The sequence below is a fragment of the Heterocephalus glaber genome, unplaced genomic scaffold (genome assembly GCF_053883595.1).
Source record: "Heterocephalus glaber isolate CG9 unplaced genomic scaffold, H.glaber_assembly_v1.0 deba00000676, whole genome shotgun sequence".
NCBI classification, from domain to species: domain Eukaryota; kingdom Metazoa; phylum Chordata; class Mammalia; order Rodentia; family Bathyergidae; genus Heterocephalus; species Heterocephalus glaber.
Window position 1 is genome coordinate 282,923 of NW_028258156.1, and position 19,950 is coordinate 302,872.

Sequence of the window (19,950 nt, forward strand, 5' to 3'; positions counted from 1 at the left end):
AAATAAATTGGAGGAATTAGGATCATTTTGGATGTTCACAAGTTTGCACATTGCATCTTACTGTTTTTGCAGTTTCACTTTTGATTTAGGAACATACTTTCCTTTTCTCAGAAAACAGCCTTCGATGAAAATTTTAATACTCAAGAGTATATATATATGGTCACATGATTTAACGCACTTCTTTAGTTTGAATAAATGACAAATTTTTATAGTGTGGATAATGTTTAAAAATATTAATCAGGGAAATTTATTAGCATGTGAAAGAGTCATTGACAAGTCCTTACAGCAAATACAAAGAATATAAAACGTGCACTGCCAAGAACGGACTTAAAACAAGCCAGGAAGAAACACCTAGATTTTTAAAAGTGTAAATGTAAGTTCATGCTCGGTTGTCAATTTTGGTTACTTTCAGCTGGTTTCGTCGGGAGCGCATGTCGCAACCTAAGCTTCCCCGTCAAGTCCAGGCACTGGCCGCGGTCGCCTAGGCTGGCTGGGTGGCACTTGCAGGGGGCGGGCCTTGCTCCGCGGCGGCCGCGGCCGAGCTGGCGCTATGAGTTTCCTGAGTGTTACCCCCGGGCGAACTCTGAGGTCTGCCCACTCGGCCTGCGCTGTGGCCGTGGCGCGGGGCGCCCCTCGGCTTCTCGCGTCCTGCAGGAGGAGCGGCGCCACCACCCGCGCCTGCCGAGTCTTCACCGCCCGGCCTCCGCCTCCTCGCGGAGCGCGGCAGACTCTGGCGCCGGCAGAGAGGCGCGGCCGTCGCTGCGTCCAGCCAGTTCCCGTTCCGGGCCCGCGCGGTGCCAGCGCCTTCCCGGCCCACGAGCTTCCTGGCGCACCTGGCTCCTGCTTTTGCTTCCAGATGCTCCGAGTCCTGCAAACCTAGGGCCAAGTAAGTTCTAGGGGTTTGCGCTGGGCGGACGCTTTCTGGAGTGCGGCCCGAGAGCAAGCGGGCGCGGCGAGGCAAGATCTGCTTGCGGTCGGAAAGCGGGGCTGCTTCGGGTGGACGAGGCAGAGAAATCCGGGAGACTGAGGATTGCACCGAAAGTTCCAAAGTTGGGAGCCCAGTGGGTGTGCATTAGCGGAACCCTTGGTCCCACGGTGGCCTGAGGCTGGAGTTCTCAGTTCCGCCTGCAGTTCAGTCACCTGGGATACCTAAAATCCAGATGCCCGGGCCATTCCCTAAAGTCCCTTGGAATCTCTAGGGTGGGACCCAGGTTTGGTATTGAAACGCATCCCGGGTGATTCCAGCGTGCCCCTAGGGTTAGGAACGGGACACCAAAGGGAAGCCAGGAGAACCGTCCTTGGCCCTCCTGCAGTCCAGCTTGTAAACTGGCTGCTTCCAGGGTCCTGCTTGGTCCTGAGGTCAGGAGAGGACTTCCTTTGGAATTCACGGGCTACAAAATGAGGAAATGAGACAGTGTTTGGCAGGGTCGATTGAATATCATATGCAAAAGGTCTCGAGCAGCATGTTGTGAAAACATTCAGAACGACAGATCATGATATCCTGTTGGTTCTGCACCCTGGGAAATGCCTGGATTGTTGGTATTTGAAATTAAGTCTTGGGAGATCAGTAAATCCTGCCTGAACTCCTGTGCCTTTGGGTTTGAAAGTGAAGCCAGAGGTGTGTTTGCCTGAGAGTCAGATCTGTCCTCCCTAAAGCTCCCTGTTTAAGATTTACTTGTCAGGGTCCAGGAAGAGCAGCTGGACCATGGGTGTTGGACAGGAGTGTGTTGCCTGTTCTCACCTAGAGGTAGATGCCAGGGGCAGGTGGCTGGGATTTAGGCAAACAGACAAGGGACAGGCATCTACTGACTATATTGAGCAGATTTAAAACCCACAGCCCAGAAGTAGAGGAGAGGTGTTGAAAGAAGAGTAAATTTTTATGGAATGGAGAAAAAAGCTCAAGCTTTGGAGCCCATTAAACCTGGACCCAAATTCTGAATCTGTCACTTCTGTGATATGTGACCATGGGCAAGTTACTTGACCTCTCTGAGATCCCATTTTCTTACTTATAAAATGGGGATGAAAGAGTGACTCTCTCCTGAGGCTGACGTAGATCAGTGAGATAATGTGCATCAGACACCTGTTGGGGTGGGCGGCACACGGCAGGTGCTCTGTCATTGGCAGTTGTTACCCACAGCTCGAGAGCCTCCTTTCAGCCACCCACAAGATCTCAACGTGTTTCTAGGAAAATTCCTCTTTGGTGCATCAAATGCTTTTTAAGGGCAAGTGATTCTTCCAGACTTGACTTTTGTGGTAAGAGGTGAGTGGTTGCTGCCATTTCAATTAATAGATTTTAACCCAAACCAGAAAGTCTTTAAAAGCAGCAGGCAAAGAGGCCGAGGATTTAGCTCAGTGGTGCCCTCACCTGCCTCACACGCACAAGGTCCTGAGTTCGATCCCCGGTGCCAAAAAGAAAGCACCAGGCACCTTGACACACACCTGGAATCCTAGGACTGCAGGGGAGGGGCTGAGGCAGGAGGATCACTGAGAGTTCGAGGCCAGCCTGGTGTACATAGTGAGTTCAAGGCCAGCTCAGACTACATAGCCAGACCCTGTCTCAAAAAAACAAAACAAAAGCCTTTCAAAGCAAGAGTTTGTCGACTTCCTGGGTTAGATTTTTTTAAGAACTGTGAGTTTTATCTGGAACTGCTACACACCAAGCTGTGGGCAGAGATTACTACACAGAGTTGGCCAAGGCAAGCTGGCTGTGACCCTCCCCTTTGCCCTCCTCCCAGCCTCTGGGCCCATGGAGTCAGCTGGCGGTGCTGTCGCTCTGCAAGGATCTTACCTTGGTCCTTTGATGGAGCAGAGACCCTGGACGTTGGATGTGCTTCTTTAGAGCCAAAAGGCAATTTTGTGTTATGCTTCATTAAAATCAGTAAGTTACTCTCCAGTGTATGATCACTTTGGAATTTGTTTTGCTGAGGAGTCATTCTCCCCTAACTTATAGCGAACTATCATTTAAAGGACTAATATCTGGTTCAAGGTAATTGCTAAATGAGCACCAGATTAGCCCCAGATTTTGGTAAGGGTGTGTATGTGTGTGTATTTATGGTGCTGGGGGGGATAGATTCATAAAATGTGACATGTACCTGTTATATGTTTGTTTCCAAAAGTCAATGTCCTTTGTCCATCTTCGGTATCATTGCTACCTCATAGGTTAGTGTCAGAATAATTGGGGCGTAGTGGATATTATCAGAGCTACACACGACTGCATAGGACAGTTCCACACTGCTGAAAGAACTCCTTACCAGGTGGGAGAGCAGTGAGCAGAATACTTACTTGAAAGAATTTGTCATTTTACTTCCCAAAAGATTAAAGTTCTAATGATTGAGAACTTCCTGTGCTTCATTTTAACACATTCCCAGACTGCTGTCTGTAATGTCAAGACCAAACCTCCTAAAAGAAATTGGGTTGATCACTCGGCTTTTCTTTGGAGATCTAACTCCTTATAACATAGAACAATAGGTCCCTTCTTTCAGATGACCATTTCTGGCTCCACTTAATGAGGCCCACGTCTCACGTTTAACACAAAATAAATCATGCTGATGATTTCAAGTGGAGATATAAGATCTACAAAAAATACCAGTGGGGCAAGACTTACATGGAAGAAACCTTGGATTTTGGAGTCAGTCAGCATCACACTCCTACTTTGTTACCATGTGAACTTGGACAAGATCTTTGGCCATTCCAACCCTGTGTCCTCCTCTGTAACATAATTCTTTCTTTACAGGGTGTTTTGAGTACGTGATGAGTTAATCTATGTGATGACTTGGCATACCACCTAGCTTTCAATGACTGGTAATTATTTTGGTGGTAATAGTTGTGATGGCTACATTGGTTCCAGTGTGGTCTTACTATTTCTTATTTATGTGACTTGGATAAGTATTTACAAGCTTTGGTTCTGGGTCTGTTCGATGAGGATAGCTCTACCTATCTGGAAGGACTGGTTTGAGGCTTAATTTATTAAATGACATGAAGCTATGTCTGATCTAGTGGGCCCTAGAATACTTACATAGGCTTACTCTGTGCAAGCAAGGGCTTTAGGGGTTTTCTTTCTTTCTTTCTTTGCTTTTTTTTCAGCTTATTTAATCTTCCCAATGACCCTATGCAATAGTTATCATTTTCCCCATTTTGGAGAAGAGCCTGCTGAGGTTCTGTGAGGTTAAATAACTAGCCCAGGGAGGAAGTGCTGTGCCCAGGATTTGAAGTAGAGCCCTTCTTCTTAACCTCTGGCCCAGCTGCTGAGTGGCCTCCCTCTCTGCTTGCCCCACCCACCTCCTTCATCACCATAGATGTGTGACTGCTCTGTGGAGAGCCATTCTTCTAACCTGACCTGTATATGAAATGAAAGTAGGGCTCCTTTCTCCTGCTGCTCAGATAACTTTTAAAGTTCAACCATTGCTTAGACTGTTTGCCCTAATTCAGATCTTAAAAAATAATTAGCCCCCTGATTCTGATATTGACTTTTGCAGTGGATTGTGATAAATGTCATCTGCATGCCCTGAGACTGTTGGCCTGGGTGTACTAAAGCATCCCTTCACACAGGCAGAAGTTTGGGAGCACACAAAACAGGCCCAGAGTTTCCAATTTAAAAGAGTGTTCCACTGAAAGTACAGTGGCCTGGCTGGGCATGGTGGTCCATGCCCGTAATCCTAGCTACTGGGGAGACTGAGGCAGGGACATTGCAAGTTCAAGGCCAGCCTGGGTAACTTAGCAAGCCATTGTCTCAAGACATAATTAACTAATTAATTAATTAAAAGGACTAGGGATGAAAGTCAGTGGTAGAGTGCTTCCAGGCTGAGGCCATGGATTCAATCCTCAGTATCACAAAAATAAAGAAAGAAAAGAGGGAAGGAAAAAGGGAGGCCTGTTCTAAGTACATCCCCTGTTTTAAAATTTCTCATTCATCTTCCCCCTTCTTTTTCACCCCATTCGCTTTCTCCTTTTCTTGAGATCTGGCAGGCTTCTCAGAGGCCTATGTCAGTGGAACTTGAAGGCCCAGAGAAACAAATTCTCAACTGAGTGGGTTGTAGATGCTTTAGCATTTCTGATAAAGAGGTGATAATTTCTGCCTTTCCCAGGAGGTAAAGTGCTTTGCTGGCTCCCCAGCCTGGTGTTGAAGACTTTTAGAAAACTATTGGTAGCTCCTGGTTCCTCCTGGCTCTTTGGGCATTCAATCCATCAACATGAATTCAACAAATATTATCAGAAAATCTTTCTGGAACCAGGCATTTACTGAACATTTTTGGATATAGAAATGACTAAAACAGACCCAGCCTTGGGCCAATGGAATTTGCAGGCTATTGGAGGCTGTCTCTACCACAAATGAACATAGACTGGGTAGGGTAAACCGCTAACATTTATTTCCTACAGTTCTGGAGGCTGGAAGAATGAGGTTAGGATGCCAGCATGGTCCGGTTTGGTGGGTGTTCTCTTCCTGGCTTGCAGCTAGCACTTTCTTGCCATGTCCATATGTGGCAGAGAGAGAGCAAGTCTCTCATGTCTCTTCTTACTAGTATCCTCACCAGGCCTTCTTCTAATCCTAATCATCTCCAAACACCATCCCAGTGGGGATTAGAACCTCCACATATGACCTTGGGGGGGAAATACACATTTAGTCCATAGTAGGGGTGAGTGTAAACATACAGTGAGATACGTAATTACTAATTGTGGTGAGTGCTTTAAGGGGAAATAACACAAGTCATGAGACAGAAGTCAGAGCTGCACTGGGATTAGGAGAGTCTGGGGATGCCTTTCCAGGAACAAGCCTTTTCACCCAGGACTTGGGGATGCACAAAAGGAGTGAAACCATGCCAGATGCAGGGAGCAGCATGTTTGAAGCCCAAAGATTGGAAGGACCTGGGTGTGTGAAGTAATGAGAGCCCAGCCTGGTGAGGCCAGAGCCCAGGAGGGTACAGAGAGGAGCTAGACAATAGACCGTGCTCAGACCATGCAGAGCCTCCTCGGCTGGGTAAGGATTTGGGATTTTATTCTAATGTGCAGTGAGAAGCTATTGAAGAATTTTGCCCATATTTTCTCTATCATTAGTTTACAAGAAAAAGATAATTTATGAAGCCATCTTAATCTGTTTTCTCTTGCTATAGATGAATACCTAAGACTGTATAATTTATACAGAAATTTGTTTCGTATTGTTCTGGAGGCTGGGAAGTCCAGTGTCAAAGAGCTATATCTGGGGTTCATGAGGGATGGCCAAACTGGCTCCTATAACAGACCCACTCTCCTGATAACTAATCCACTCCCTTGATAACCCATTATGTTAGTCAGCTTTCCATCACTGTGACAAAATACCTGAGAGAATCATCTCAAAAGGGGGAAAACTTTATTTTGGCTCACAGTTTCAGAAGTATCAGTCCATGGTCACTTGGCCTTGTTGCCTTTGAGCCTGTGAGGAGATGGAGCATCATGGTGGTTAGCGTGTAATGCAGGAAAATGCTTACCTCAGGGCGGTGAGAAGCAGAGAGAAAGAAAGAGAGGAAGGTACAGAGGTCCCAATATCCCTTTCAAGGGCACACTCCCAAATGATCTAAATTCCTTCCACCGGGCCTCACCTCATAAAAGTTCTACTAGTTCCCAATAGCACCATAGGCTGGGACGAAGATCTTAGCATCTGTGCCTCTGAAGGACATTTAAAATCCAAACCATAATACCTGCAGACCTGAAAATCCATTAATTCTTTAATCAATGAATGGCTTAACCCATCAAGAGGACAGAGCCCCCATGACTCAGTCACCTCCAATTCCAAATTCCATGAATATATGACTTTGAGGATCAAGTTTCCAGCACATACATTCTGGAAGACAAATACTCAAACCTACTTGTTAGCTTTACAAACATTGTGTTGAATTGTGGAATAGTTCTGGAGATAGACATGATGGCTTTCAAATTCCAGACAAAAGAATTAGACTCAGAACAAAGCGAACAAAGGCAGGACCAGGATTCAGAGCCAGGAGTGCCCAGCCTACAGCACCTATCTGTAGTCTTCTGGGACAGGTGGGGACCCCCTAGGCACCCAGCATGCTTCATCAGGAGCAGCAATAGATGGTCTCTGGGGAATTCTAGTCCATCTCGCATCCTGGAAGCAGGAACAAAAGATCCCAAAGAACAGAAGGAAGATTGGAGTCTGTGAGTCAGGGAATCAAGGTCTGCAGGCCCAAAATGCCCAAGACCTCCTGTCTAAGGGGTGGAGGGAGAGGCAAGCAGTGTTTTTGTATCTGTTCTGTGCCCTCTGGTTGTAGCTCAGCACTCCTAAGAAGAGGGGATTCCCCCACCTTGTTTACTTTGGAGAATCCAAATTTGTCTTCTGACAAGTGTGCGTGTACTTACAGGGCTTGGAAAGAAGAAATTCTATTTTTGAAGCTTTCAAGCCACTAGAAAAGCCTCCACCCTTTGAGGCCATGTCCCTTCCATGGCCTGCTGGCTTGCTTTGGGTCATCTGCACATACCTTCTCTCCTCCCTCTCTGTATGGAGGCTGGTTGGGCAGGTCTTCGTAAGCTAGTACCTCACTTACGGAGGCACAGGCTGTCAGACTCTGGGGAGGACAGTGCAGGGTTTGTGGCTGGGTCATCCTCTCAGTACTGATTGCCCCTCGGGGTCAATGCACATGAATGCCCAGGGGCTCTCGGGCTGAGCTGTGTGATGGGCTTCTGCTGCAGATGCTGGGTAGCTGTGCTTATGTGCTAAGTGGGGTGACACAAGTCTGCAAGTAAGTACTTTGGCCAGCAATCAGCAGCATGTTTATTTGCTCACAGCCAAGTTTCAGCTAAGCTTTTGTGGTGACTAAGTTTTGTCCTTGTGAAATGCTTTGCATTTGCAAAGCCATAGACATTTTCTGTGTTAATTCTAAATGTGTCCTCCTGATGTTCTGAGGCTTCCAGATCTGCCCCTTGCGTAGCATTTTCTTCTACCTCAACACTTAATCCCTTTGCAGAGTTCCAGGACCTGGATTTTTGATTCAAGGTTATGTGATATGCCATTGACTCTTGTTATTAGGATGTTTTAATTGGGGCTGGGGATGTAGCTCAGTGGTAGAGCACTTGCCTAGCATGCACGAAACCTTGAATTCAACCCTTATTCCTAAAAAAAAAGTTTTTATTCACCAAGAGAAGTGAACACTAAGCACGGTGATGTTGGAACTTCTGTTTTTCAAAGCCTGGATTAAGCCAAGAAAATATCAATCAATAGTTCCATATCATTCCCACAATTCACTGTGAGGGCATGGTCATCAAGCAGCAGGTGATTAAATAGCAAGCCATTGTGCAGATAATACTTTGGAAACTGAAAGCTGGGCTCTGGATAATCTTTTTGTTTTGTTTTCTGTTTTTTCAGGCAGGGTCTCCCTTTGTAGTTCAGCTTGGCCCTGAACTCACTATGTAGCCCAGGCTGGCCTTGAACTCTTGGCAATCCTCCTGCCTCAGCCTCCTAAGTGGTGGGAGATATATATATATATATATATGTTTATTGGTACATTTTAGGTATAGAATACATTTACATTTATCATTGGGTGTTTGTACCAGAACATGATGTATCTTAGTTCTTATTTTTTCTCCCATTACCTGTGCACCCTTCACCCCCTCCACCCTTCCCTATCTACACAGAGTTTGATTCCATTTTTTTTCTCATAGTTTTTCCTTTCCCTTCTTCCCTTTCCCCTTTCCCTCCCACCATCCCCAAACCCTTGGACCTTTTCTTATTTCAAATTATCAATTATTCATTTTAATCATTTTCATCCTTATTTACACTTTCAATTTCTCACACTAGAGAAACTATTCGGTATTTACACATGTGTGTCCTATTTATTTCACTTAAGAGTATGGCCTCAGTGCTGGGATTACAGGCATGTGCCACTGGCTAATCTTTTCTAAGGCAGCAACTAATGTAAAAGACTTACAGAGATAGGAAAAGCCAACGATGCAAATATTAGTGATTATTCACTAACCACCCTAGCAGGTGAACCTGTGAGTTATTGAAATGCACAATGAACCCTGCTGTGGACAGTGCCTGGGGCACTTCATTCATTTGACCAGTTTTATGGGCATCCACTGTGTGCTGTAGGTGCAGTAGGTGACCAGATGGACACCATTGCTAGCAGTCAAGTGCTGGGCCTCAAAGATGACCCAAGACTACTGTCTTGTAGATCATGACAAGCACTTACTATGTGACGGGTGCTGTTCTAACATAACGCTGTATGTATATACTCATTGCAGAAGGTGATCCTATGACACAGGTGCTGTTATTACCTGCATTTTACAGATAAGGACATGGAAGCCTAGAAGGTAGTGTTATTTGTCCAAATCACACAGTGATCAGAACCAGGTAGCCTGGCTATAGTCTTTGACCTTCACTACCACTATCAATTGAAAGTACACATAAAAGAAAAATAGTCAGTTTAGAAAAGAAAGCACCTCCTCCTTTGAGACAGGAACCCAGTGGGCAGGAATTCCCCTGCCCTTTCCCCATTCTGACAGTGTCAGTCCCTGCTGGGACGAGGGGAGACTGCTGCTGAGGGACCTACTTAGCTGGAAGTAAACAAAAGAAGCAATGACCTCAGTGCCAGGAGGCATAGGTTTTAGTTTTGTGTGACCCAGACAAGTCTCTGCCCTACTGAGAGCCTCAGTTTCCTCATGTCCAAAATGGCTGTGGATGGCCTTCCTCTCCATTCCATCTGGAAGCCCAGGTTCTCGCAGGGCGAAGGCTGCCTTCCACATACACTAAACAGGGCTTTTGGAGCAGAGGAAGGAGGCACTGGCCCTGAGGAATGTGAGGCTGCTCTGAAAGGTGCTTGTGTTTAACAGTCCCGCCCCTGATCCTTAGTCAGCTGTGTCTGCATTCCTTCCTCTGTGGGCAGGTGGCAATGTCTGCTTGTCTAGGGTCCAAATTATATGGTGTTTCATCATGAAAGGGAGAGATTGGGGAGCAAGAGGGAAGAAGGGAGGAGGGGAGAGACGAGAGCAGGAGAGAGGAGGTACAAGAGGAGTGATTTCTATCTGCTTGGAAATTCTGCGGGATTAAGTGCTTTGGGATGTTTAGGGTAAATGATCAAAAAGTATCCAGTAGTCATCACAGCTTCCGCCACTTGCTCTGTGTTCTCCAGCAGAGACTGCCTGTAGTTGCCTGGTGTGGCAGAGGCTTGGGGAATGGGTGTGTTTTCCAGGCTAATTTCCTTAAGAAACTGAAAACACACAAAGGAAAGAGGGAAAAAATGTGGATTTTTGTGTACCATCCAGCAGAGTAAGGACCCAGTTTGTTGACCACTTGCCTGTGTTGCCCAGGTATATTTATCAATATTGTATAAAAACAGACTGGGCCTTAGCTTCCTGTAGATGCTGTTGGGCTGGGTTAGTCCTCCCACCTCTCTGCTGGGCAATTTAAAGATTGGCCTTGTTGTCCCTATGGTGTCTTTATCCCTGAATATCCCAGTGGCTCATGTCGGTAGAGTACAATTGTTTATCACTTGTAAAACTCCTCTAATAAGGAGGCTGTGGATTAAAGTCATCAAAATGAATCTACTGAAGAGAGAAGTAGTCTCCTAAAGGAGAATCCAGATACTACCCAGCATTCATGGATCTATGTGTTCAGGTTATGCTGGGCCTTATGGTCACACTGATGGAGCCAAAATGTTCTAATTGACATTTTGCCATCTGGATAATATCAGTTCCAAGGCAGGCAGGCACCTACATGAGGTAGGCAAGAAATGATGATTTTAACTTGTTTTAATTCAATAAATAAATATCAATCAGCTATTCCCATTGTTCAGGACTGTGGTTGACAGAATGTTTTGGAGGCCCGTGCTGTGCATGGCAAGATCAGGCTTTACTGTAGATGTTATTTGCTGGTTAGATTTTAGTGATAAGGTGTGCTTCTAATAGAAAGGGAGAAAGAATTAAAAAATGGCTCCCTAGTACTCATTTGGGTGGGGAGCAGGTATTGGTCCTTGGACATCATCTACCTGCTGCTGAGAATTCAGAATTAAAGCACTGCAGGGGTCAGAATGATACCCAGAGGCAGTTGAGCTGAGAGTGTGCTATAGTGTTCAGAGGTCTGTCTCACATGAAAAGAATGGGAAGTGCAAGATAAAGGAAATCTTGAAATGCTTGGTAATCATGGAGCATTTGTCTCACATGGTATTCCTTGAGGTCCTGGGATTTATAAAAAACCTACTTTGAATGTCTGCTTTGTCGTCTTCTGCTCATACTATTTGTGTAGGCATTCATTTTTCACTTTGACTCCTTATTTCAAACCAGGACATGAGTTGACTGTCTCCTCCTAAATTGAAGATAAAATAAATCTGTTTTTCCCACAGATGTATCAGGTTTACTGTGACAGTTCTCCAAACTAGGAAGAGCTTTCCTTTTATTGTCAACAATGCACAGGGAGAGTCTTGCATTCCACCTGAGTGTGTTTGGTTTTAATGAAGCATCCTTTGGCATTTTCTTAGGTTCCTTAGAACAAGATGATCACTTAGATGCATCCTTAATGCTATCCTTTAATTCTGTCCTGTAGAAACTGCAGTCTTGCAAGGGTAGGGAGATGGCTGTAGTGACCTCCCTCGGCCTAAAAGCATCTTAAATGTCCCTGCTCTACTTCCAGTCTTGACTGGCTTTAGACGGCTCACTATCCCAGCTACGGACTTCCGTTTCCTCATGGATCGAATGCTCCTGTAGAAAATTATTTTATCAGTCAAATTTTTGGGCAAGGTTATGCCACAGTGACAGATAATTCATAAATCTCAGCACCTTAAACAGTCATGGTTTATTGCCTGCTAACACTCAATGTCTGTCATGAATTGGCAAGAGGCTGCGTGCAGTCTGCATGTAGTCACTTATGACCCTGGGCTGATGGAGCAGCCACTGCCTCACATGGTGCTCGCCCTAGTACCAGAAGAAAAAGAGAGTTGTGTACTGATGAATTCTGCACTGATGCCTAAAACTGCCTGCCCAAGTGACCAAGTCCATTTCTATTCCCATCTCATGAGCCAAAGCAAGGCATGCAGGTCCCTAGGCAGGACACCTGAGCTATTTAATCAACAGTGTATTTCTACCACTGTGTTGGTCTTTAAGAAAGTGGTGGGAAGGTCTCTGAAAGCTGTCCTATGGTCAGTAGAATCATACCTCACAAGCCAGACTTCTCTGTATATATAACAGCATTGGCCTTTTCCTGTGGCTACCAAGGTTCCTGAGCAGCAGGATGTTTGGGAACTCACATCTCAAGAAAGGAAAAGAGCTTGGGGGTAGAGGCAGGGCAGGGGCAGAAGCAGATGGACTGGGCCAGATTCCAAAGCCCCTGGCATGGTTTTGGTTTACATTTGCTTCCAACCTATATGTAGAAATTATCCTGAGCAGAAACTCTTGCAGAATGGCCTGCTCACTGCTTATAAAAACCAGCTTTGGGTTAAAACTCTAAGTTAGCCTCTGCTTCATTGCTAAAGAATGTTTTTGGAATAGGAGTCAGATCCTTTTGAAATCTTATCTGATGGTATTGCAACACCCCATTTGCAGGAAGTTGTGTCATTTATTTTGAAAGATGCATATTTAAAAAAGAAAGAATGATGGTTCCCAACAATTGCGTGTCTAAGAAAAGAGTGAAATCATGAATTCAGTGTGGATGATGGGAAATGATTTTCTCAAGGTTTCTCTTCTCCACCCAGCCCTCATTGGATGGGATGGGGGCCACATTCTGTCTGCTTTAACTGGGAGTCAAACTTAGTAGTCATGTTCTAGGCAGGCTGACTCAAGCATTGCTGGATGATCTTGCACAGAATGAAGGTCTGTCTTAGTTATTTTTCTTGTTGCTGAGACAAAATACTCAACACCCAAAGTTAAAGGAGGAAAGGTTATTGTAGATCACAGTTTGTAGAGGTTTCAGTTCATAGTTGGTGGCCCCAAGGCAGGTGGCATGGCAGAAGGGTGTCACAGAGGAGAAACAGTCCATGGCAAAGCAGGGCAGGCAAAAGGCAGCAAGCAGCAACAGCAGTAAGAAATGAGCAGCAGTCTTGTTTCTGTCCCTTACATTCTATCCAGGCTACAAGACCTTAGGGCAGGTATCATTCACACCAGGTGGGCTTTCCCATTATTCACACCCAGAACTGTCCTAAACCAATCAGTGGACTAATTTAGTATTCACACACCCTAGATCCCAGCATCACACACTTAATCCCAGCATCACATACTCTAGATCCAACCACCTCTGAAAAGCTCCACTTAGGATCGCATGAGGCTTGGGGGGACATCTAGACACAAGCCATAACAAGATCCTACCAAATGGGCTATTTGCCAATGTTTTCCAGGATGCAGGAAGCAAGGCCACACTGTGGTTATCTCTGCTCATGAGGTTGAATATGAGGATTTGTGGAACAAAGGTGGCTGGGAAGACCACTACTCATGTTCTCTGAGTTATCCCTCTGGCTGTTTCAAAGTCAAACTCCCTAAAAGAGAAGGGATATGGCTCTAGCCATATCTCCCTATTACCTGCCATTTCGGAGGACTGCCTTAGAGCAGATACCTCTGATCATGGTGACTGGATCCCAAGGAAGCCCTCAAAAGAGTGCCAGACTCACCAGGCTATTACACCCTCACCACACTGGAATTCCTCATTCTGAGTCCCCTTCCCCTACTCACCTGTAAACTCTGTGTGGACATGGAAGTGTTTAACTTTGGCGTGTCTTGGTTTCCACATTTGTAAACTGACTGTTACAATGACCTCTGCTACCTAGGGTAGTGGTAAGGATGGAGATGATAGAAGACAAATTACTGAGAATCTACTATGCACCCCTCCTCATCTAAGCACTTTGTGCACTTCACTCTCTTTATCCCTCTAGCAACATAGTGTGGCAGGGATTCTCACTGTGAGAAAATCAAGGCACAGAGACTGGCTCACTTGCTAGTGAGTAGTGGTTCTTATAACAAGTGTTCCTTCTAATAAGCCTTGAAAACAGAGATCACTTTGGTGCATCCCTGTCCCTGGCAGCCTGAAAAACACTAACAACCAGTCTGTTTACCTGAGGGTCCACATGCAGGAGCCTCTTTCTCACTTGTTAGTGATTAGGCTTGAACTCAGCCAGTGATTTCTCTGAAGATCATGCAGTTAATCCTGAGGTCATCCTGCTTTTTGTACTGCTCATGCAGGGTGACAGTATGTGTAAAGCACTAGGTTAGTGCAGGAGCCCTGCCAAAGTGCTTACTCTGTGTTAGCTGTTGTCATCTGTGCCCTGTTGAGTCCTCCATGCAGACCAGGGCTGGCAGTGAGCAAGAGCTCAGAGGATCTCTGCAAAATGAATAAGGCTGCAGCACCGTGGAGACTTTTCCATGGTGCCAACCCCTGCCCACCCCCTGGCAGCTAGAAGGGTCACGTGGAAGGTAGAACATTGTTGTGTGACTTGACAGTTGGTAGAGGCTGCTGAGCAAGTCACCTGGGTTTGCTGTGGTGGTTTGGCAGGCAGGGTCAGCCAAGGAAGGTGCTACCATTTGGCATCTCGGAATCCCTGTTGGGTACAAGGAATGGCTCAGGTGCAAAGCTTTAAAACAGAAGCATGGCCAATGAGTATTTCTGTATAATAAAAGGAAAACCATGTAATGCAAAGCATTCTGTTTTATAAAGAAGCCAGGTTGATTGGAAGCCAGGCTCTGCAGCTCAACAGAGAGTCCTGGCAGTTATAAAGAAACGAGAGCTAACAGTCAGGATGCAACAAAAACGTGTGGTGATGCCAAATGTGTGAAATGCCAGTATCCACATACATGCACAGAGGTGAAAGCTGAATGAAATGCCCCAAAATCAAAATGTAATAGTGATTATTGTCTGAGAGTGATAGGTGACTTATTTTTTTTCTTGTAAGCTTTTTTTTTTTCATTTCACAAATTTTCCGCAGTGACTAACTATATAGGCCAAGTTAGTAAAACATAGAAAAGACACCTGGAGAACATCTTTGTAGAATGGTTTTTTATCTTGGCATTGCAGGCTTGAGGAATGCACATTTTTCAGGGAGCTCTGGGATAATGGAGAGGAAAGACAAAAGCCTAGGGTAAGTCCCTTGTCAGAAAGTGACATTGAATGTGTGTGTCTGTGGTTTCTCTGGGGCCTCCCCCGGATTAGGGGACAGAAATAGAAAGAGTTGCTCTCCGCCCATGGGTCTCAGTTGTTCTCCCTTCTAGGAAGTCATGTGTGCAGGTGACCTCGCTGTGTGCAGTGACAGCTGCATTGAAAGTGGGTCAGTGGTGAAGCCTTGGGCCCGCCCCACTTGCCTTTCCCAGGCTTCCAGCAGACACAGAACCCCCCTCCAATCTAGGGGCCAAGTTCACCTCATTTAGTTGGTCTTTGCCTTATTTTAGGCAGTTTGACCTATGTCTCCCCAAACCAAAGTAATAGAAATCATCTGTATAGTCCTGTAGCTCAATAATCACAATTGATACGGATTTCCACTATCTACATGTTGAAATTTCACATATTCTTTAAAAACCTTTTCAGAAGATATTTATGAACAAGAGTAAACATCTATGATTAATAATAAATTTACAATGATAAAAGCAACATTTAATTATTGCTTTTCTTTGCTAATATACACATATAAGGCTACGTGCTTCTATGACTCCCTTAATTGTATCCCACAAATGTTGATATGTTGTATTTTCATTATCACACAATTCAAAACATTGCTAATTTCCATTTTTATTCTTTCTTTGACTTGTGAATTTGGGGATTTTTTTTAAGACACCTTTTTATTATTATTATTATTATTATTATTATTATTATTATTATTGACACCTTTTTATTATTGACTTCAAGTTTGAGTCCACTGTAGTCAGTCTTAATGATTTCACACATGATATATATATATATATATGACATGTGATATATAATCTATATAGATATAATCTATATAGATATAATCTATATATCTATGTAGATAGCATTCCACTCAAGATATAGACCATTTCTATGTTTCTATAACTTTCCCTATTCCTCTTTGCAGCCAATATCTCCCCCATTTCCATCTATACCCTACCCCAGGAAACCATGGATCCAATGTTTAGATCTGATTTTCTGAATCCTATGCATAGAATCATATACTATGTTCCATTTTTGTGTGTGTCTGATTTTTCTCAGCCTAATACCTGTGATTTATTGCATTTGTGTTGTATTAGTTTTTCATTCACATTTATTGTTGATTAGTACTCTATTGGCCAACTATACTCTGTGTTTATCCATTCATGGCCTGGGTGGGAGCTACAAACTCTGAACTCCCTTGTGGAAAAAAAGAAAAGAACCTGTGAGAGCCTCCTATTCTTTTCAAAAGGCTGATTTCTAGAAGGGGTAGTTACTAACCCCACACTTTTCACAAGCTGTTGACACATACTGTCAAATGGCTTTCCTTTTCAGAGGTTGCCACCAGGTCACACTCCTACCAGGGGACAGAGTCCCTTCTGACCACACCAAGAGCACGTTTGTACCAAAGTATCCAAGGCCGAGAAATTGTATCTAATATGTGGCTATTGAGCATTTGGCCTATAGTTAGTACAACCAGATTTCAAGGGCTTACTATGAAAATAATGAATGGAAAATATTTCCTTAATAAATTTTATATTTATGACATTGAAATAATATTTTGAACATATTGAGCTAAATGAAATATATTATTAAAATTAATTTCACCTGGTTGTTTTCAGTTTTACTAATGTGGCTTCTAGAAAATTTTAAATTACCATGAGGCTTTTATTTCAATGAAGTAACTAATTAGGCTTTTATTTCAACTAAATTATAGAATTACACTTTTTTTCTATGTGTCTTTTTTCCTTTCAGTGACTGCCCTTCCCGCAGCGCCTGCTTCCTTCTGATCAGAGCATCTTTCCTGAATCTTCTCTTCAAGGCTTGGCAGACTTTTTATTTTCTTAGAAGCTCAAATTGCAAGGTGGGTCCTGACACCAATTTCCACAGTAATCCTGGAATGGTGGATTGCTCCTGGGATTCTTTTACTTTAGGAATTAAATTTCTGGGGCAGATCAGAAAGCCACAAAAGAGCTGGATGTCATGGTGCACATCTGTAACCCCTGCTACTTACTCTAGAGCAGTAATGGCCAACTTTCTAGAGACCGAGCACCCAAACTGCAACCCAAACCTACTCACAGTATTTATCACAAAGCACCAACACTGCAATTAAACCTGAATACTGAGGTTTTAGTTTAGAAAAAACTCATACACTTGGCTTGCGTGCTGACAGAGAGGGCTTTACGTACCTGCTGTGGCACATGGCAGAGAGTCACCACCTCTCCGCTAGAGGCTGAGGCAGGAGGATCACAACTTCAAAGCCCTCCTGGGAAACTTTCTGGTCACCTCCATGGCTTGACTGTTTCCTGGAGCTGCCCCACCAGGATCTCCCCCATTTGTGGTCCTCACTGCTCTACCCTACCGCTGGGAAAGGGATACCCCATAAGGCAGGCCCAGCTCCCAGTACCCTGGCTTGGCCTTGCCTTTCCTTTTCCTTTTTGTTTCCTTTTCCCTTTCCCTTTCCTCTCCCATTTTTTCCTTCTTCTCTCCCTTCCCCTTTCTCCACAGGACCAACCCTCTATCTGATAAAGATAGTCAGTGTCTCCACCCAGGGCCAGGAGCAACTGGCTCTCTGGTGTTTTGGTAACAGATGCCCAGGAAACTTGGCTTCCATTTGCCAGAGCAGTGTTCAGTTTGTTTCCCTTCTGACATCCAAACTCATTGAGTGTCTGATGAAATGAGCTGAGCACACTCAGTTAAATTCCAATCCAGGACTCTGGAAATTACAAAACCACCTCCGGCCAGCTGGCTGAAAGAGCCATACTGCTTGGTTAGGCGTCCAGAAATCAGGTGGTTTCCTCAAGTTCCCATCTTTGGAGAGAGGGGGAGATGTCTGTGATTATTACAGGAAAATCCACGAAGACAAGCCACTGTTTTTGAGGAAATCACAGGCATGGAGACAGAAGGAGTGAGTAAAACAGGGCCCTCGTGAGAGACAGATAAGGGAAGTTGTGCAATTTTGTTCCCAGCCTCCAAAAGAGAGCAGGGTGACATTAAAAACTTCAAACTCACTATGTGAGAAAGTAACTTTCTTCTTAGTTTTCTCTCAGACATCTGACTATCTTTAAACCTCAGTTCTATGCTACTCTGTCTTTAGTACCTCACAGGAAACCACTTCCAAGAAAAGACTACTAGCTGTGATACATTTACATTGTTTTCTTTCTGATGAATTTATTTTTGTTTCACTTTCTATTTATTGTGAGTTTTTTGTTTCCAATGATAATGCAAAGTTTTACTTCAAATTAATCTATTACAGTTTTTAAAACTCAATTTAAAGCCAAAAATTAATATCCAGGTACAGTGGCACATGCTTGTAATCCCAGCACTCAGGAGGCTGAGGCAGGAGGATTGCTTCGAGTTTGCACCCAGCCTGGGCTACATAGTGAGTTCAAGGCCAGCCTGAAATACATAATAAGACCCTGTCTCAAAAATCTTCAAGCAGTTTCTCAAGTGGGTAACAGAATTGACCACAGTAGAAAAGGTTCTCTTCCCATCTAATAGATTAGCACGCTTTTAGTGACACCACAATTAATCATTCCATACCTTTAAATTCTCTTCGGTAAGTATTTCATGCCCTTCCTTTGTTTAGAATGTTATGTTGAATTATTACTTGCTCACTCACTGAGACTACCAAGGAAAGTTATTGTGTGGGATCCAGCTGAGAATCTCTGTAGAGATTTAGCAATTTTCTAGGTTAGAAAAAAAAAAACGACGGGAAAAGAAGTAAGTCAGAGAAGAAACTCACATATGACTTGGTGGGAAAAAAATCTGAGAACTACCGGACTTGAATGTTAACAGGTATGATTCACAGAACATAAATTAATGACACTGAGAGTGTGCAGAGGTCTATGGATTGTTTTAAAATTCAACAACAACAAAATTTAAATCATCTCCCTGAAATATATGGACTATCCTACTTAGACAAAGAAATAAGTAGCCAGTTCAAGGTCTTTCCGCCTCCAAGATGATGATTCATTCTACAAGCACAAGGACGACTAAATAAGTAGCTGAAGGATCTTAATTTTGTTGTCATTGTTACAAGAAATCAAATTGGTGCAATTTTGAGATAACTCCAATGAGCTGAAGTTATTTTTTTAATACCCAAATAAAATAGCTTGGATCTTTTCCTACCCAGACAGGAAGCTCAGCAGGTGCATGAGGGTTTCCAGAGAGACAGATGCCTCTGCTAGTCACAGAACACTGAGAACTCCATGCCAGCTCCCTCTGTCCTTCACTCCACACATGGCATTGCTTCTCCTTCCTTATCCAAAGTGCTGAACAGAATAGACTTTGTGGAGGGTGTGACAGTGTGAAGCAGAACTTAAAAAAAAAAAAACCAAGTCTTCCCAACCTTAAGCAGTTCCCCCTCAGACTTCCCCCCTCTCTATGGCTGTTGTTTCTTGTTGTATTACTAATAAAATAGTAATTTTGTTCCTGTAAGATTTTATGACCCCTCACTTTTATAAGATCCTGTTTTGTTTTGGTTTTTTTCCACCAAGATATGCTAAGTTGCAAAACTATCATTACTTGGGCTGGGGATTTAGCTCAGCGGTACCAAGTCTGCCTCAAAAGTGCAAAGTCCTGAGTTTGATTCTGGGTACCAAAAAAAAAAAAAAACTATCACTACTTGATTAACTGCCTTTGTCCTGCTTCTGAAAACCCACTTGCCCACCCACCAGTTTGGTGCCACTAGGTAGACTGACCCCTTTGACCACATGTGTAAAACTAGAGCCCTTTTCTTTGTTTGGCTAAGCCTTTGGATGTGAATCCATAAGCTGGTGTGCACCTAAATAAATCCTCCTGTTTCACCCACCCATTGGTCCTTCTGGTCTCTTATTCTACAACATTCCCTGGCAACCATGAAGGGACTGGAGACAACAGTCTTGCTGCAG

The 19,950-nt window shown here is 44.1% G+C and overlaps 1 protein-coding gene across 13 annotated transcripts in view; it reads left to right on the forward strand.

Annotated features, from left to right (window-relative positions):
• Positions 1-474: 474 nt before the first annotated feature.
• Positions 475-19,950, forward strand: part of Nod1 (nucleotide binding oligomerization domain containing 1) — a 53,781-nt gene continuing 34,305 nt past the window's right edge. For 3 of the 13 annotated variants that reach the window (XM_021254058.2, XM_021254057.2, XM_013070269.3), the window contains exons 1-2: positions 478-886; positions 16,814-16,922. The gene's annotated coding sequence lies outside the window, so the exon portion shown is untranslated. Of the gene's footprint in view, positions 887-14,974; positions 15,039-16,813; positions 16,923-19,950 lie in introns of all 13 variants that reach the window. The other 10 variants (XM_087206571.1, XM_021254056.2, XR_204989.4 and 7 more) reach the window with 6 other exon arrangements.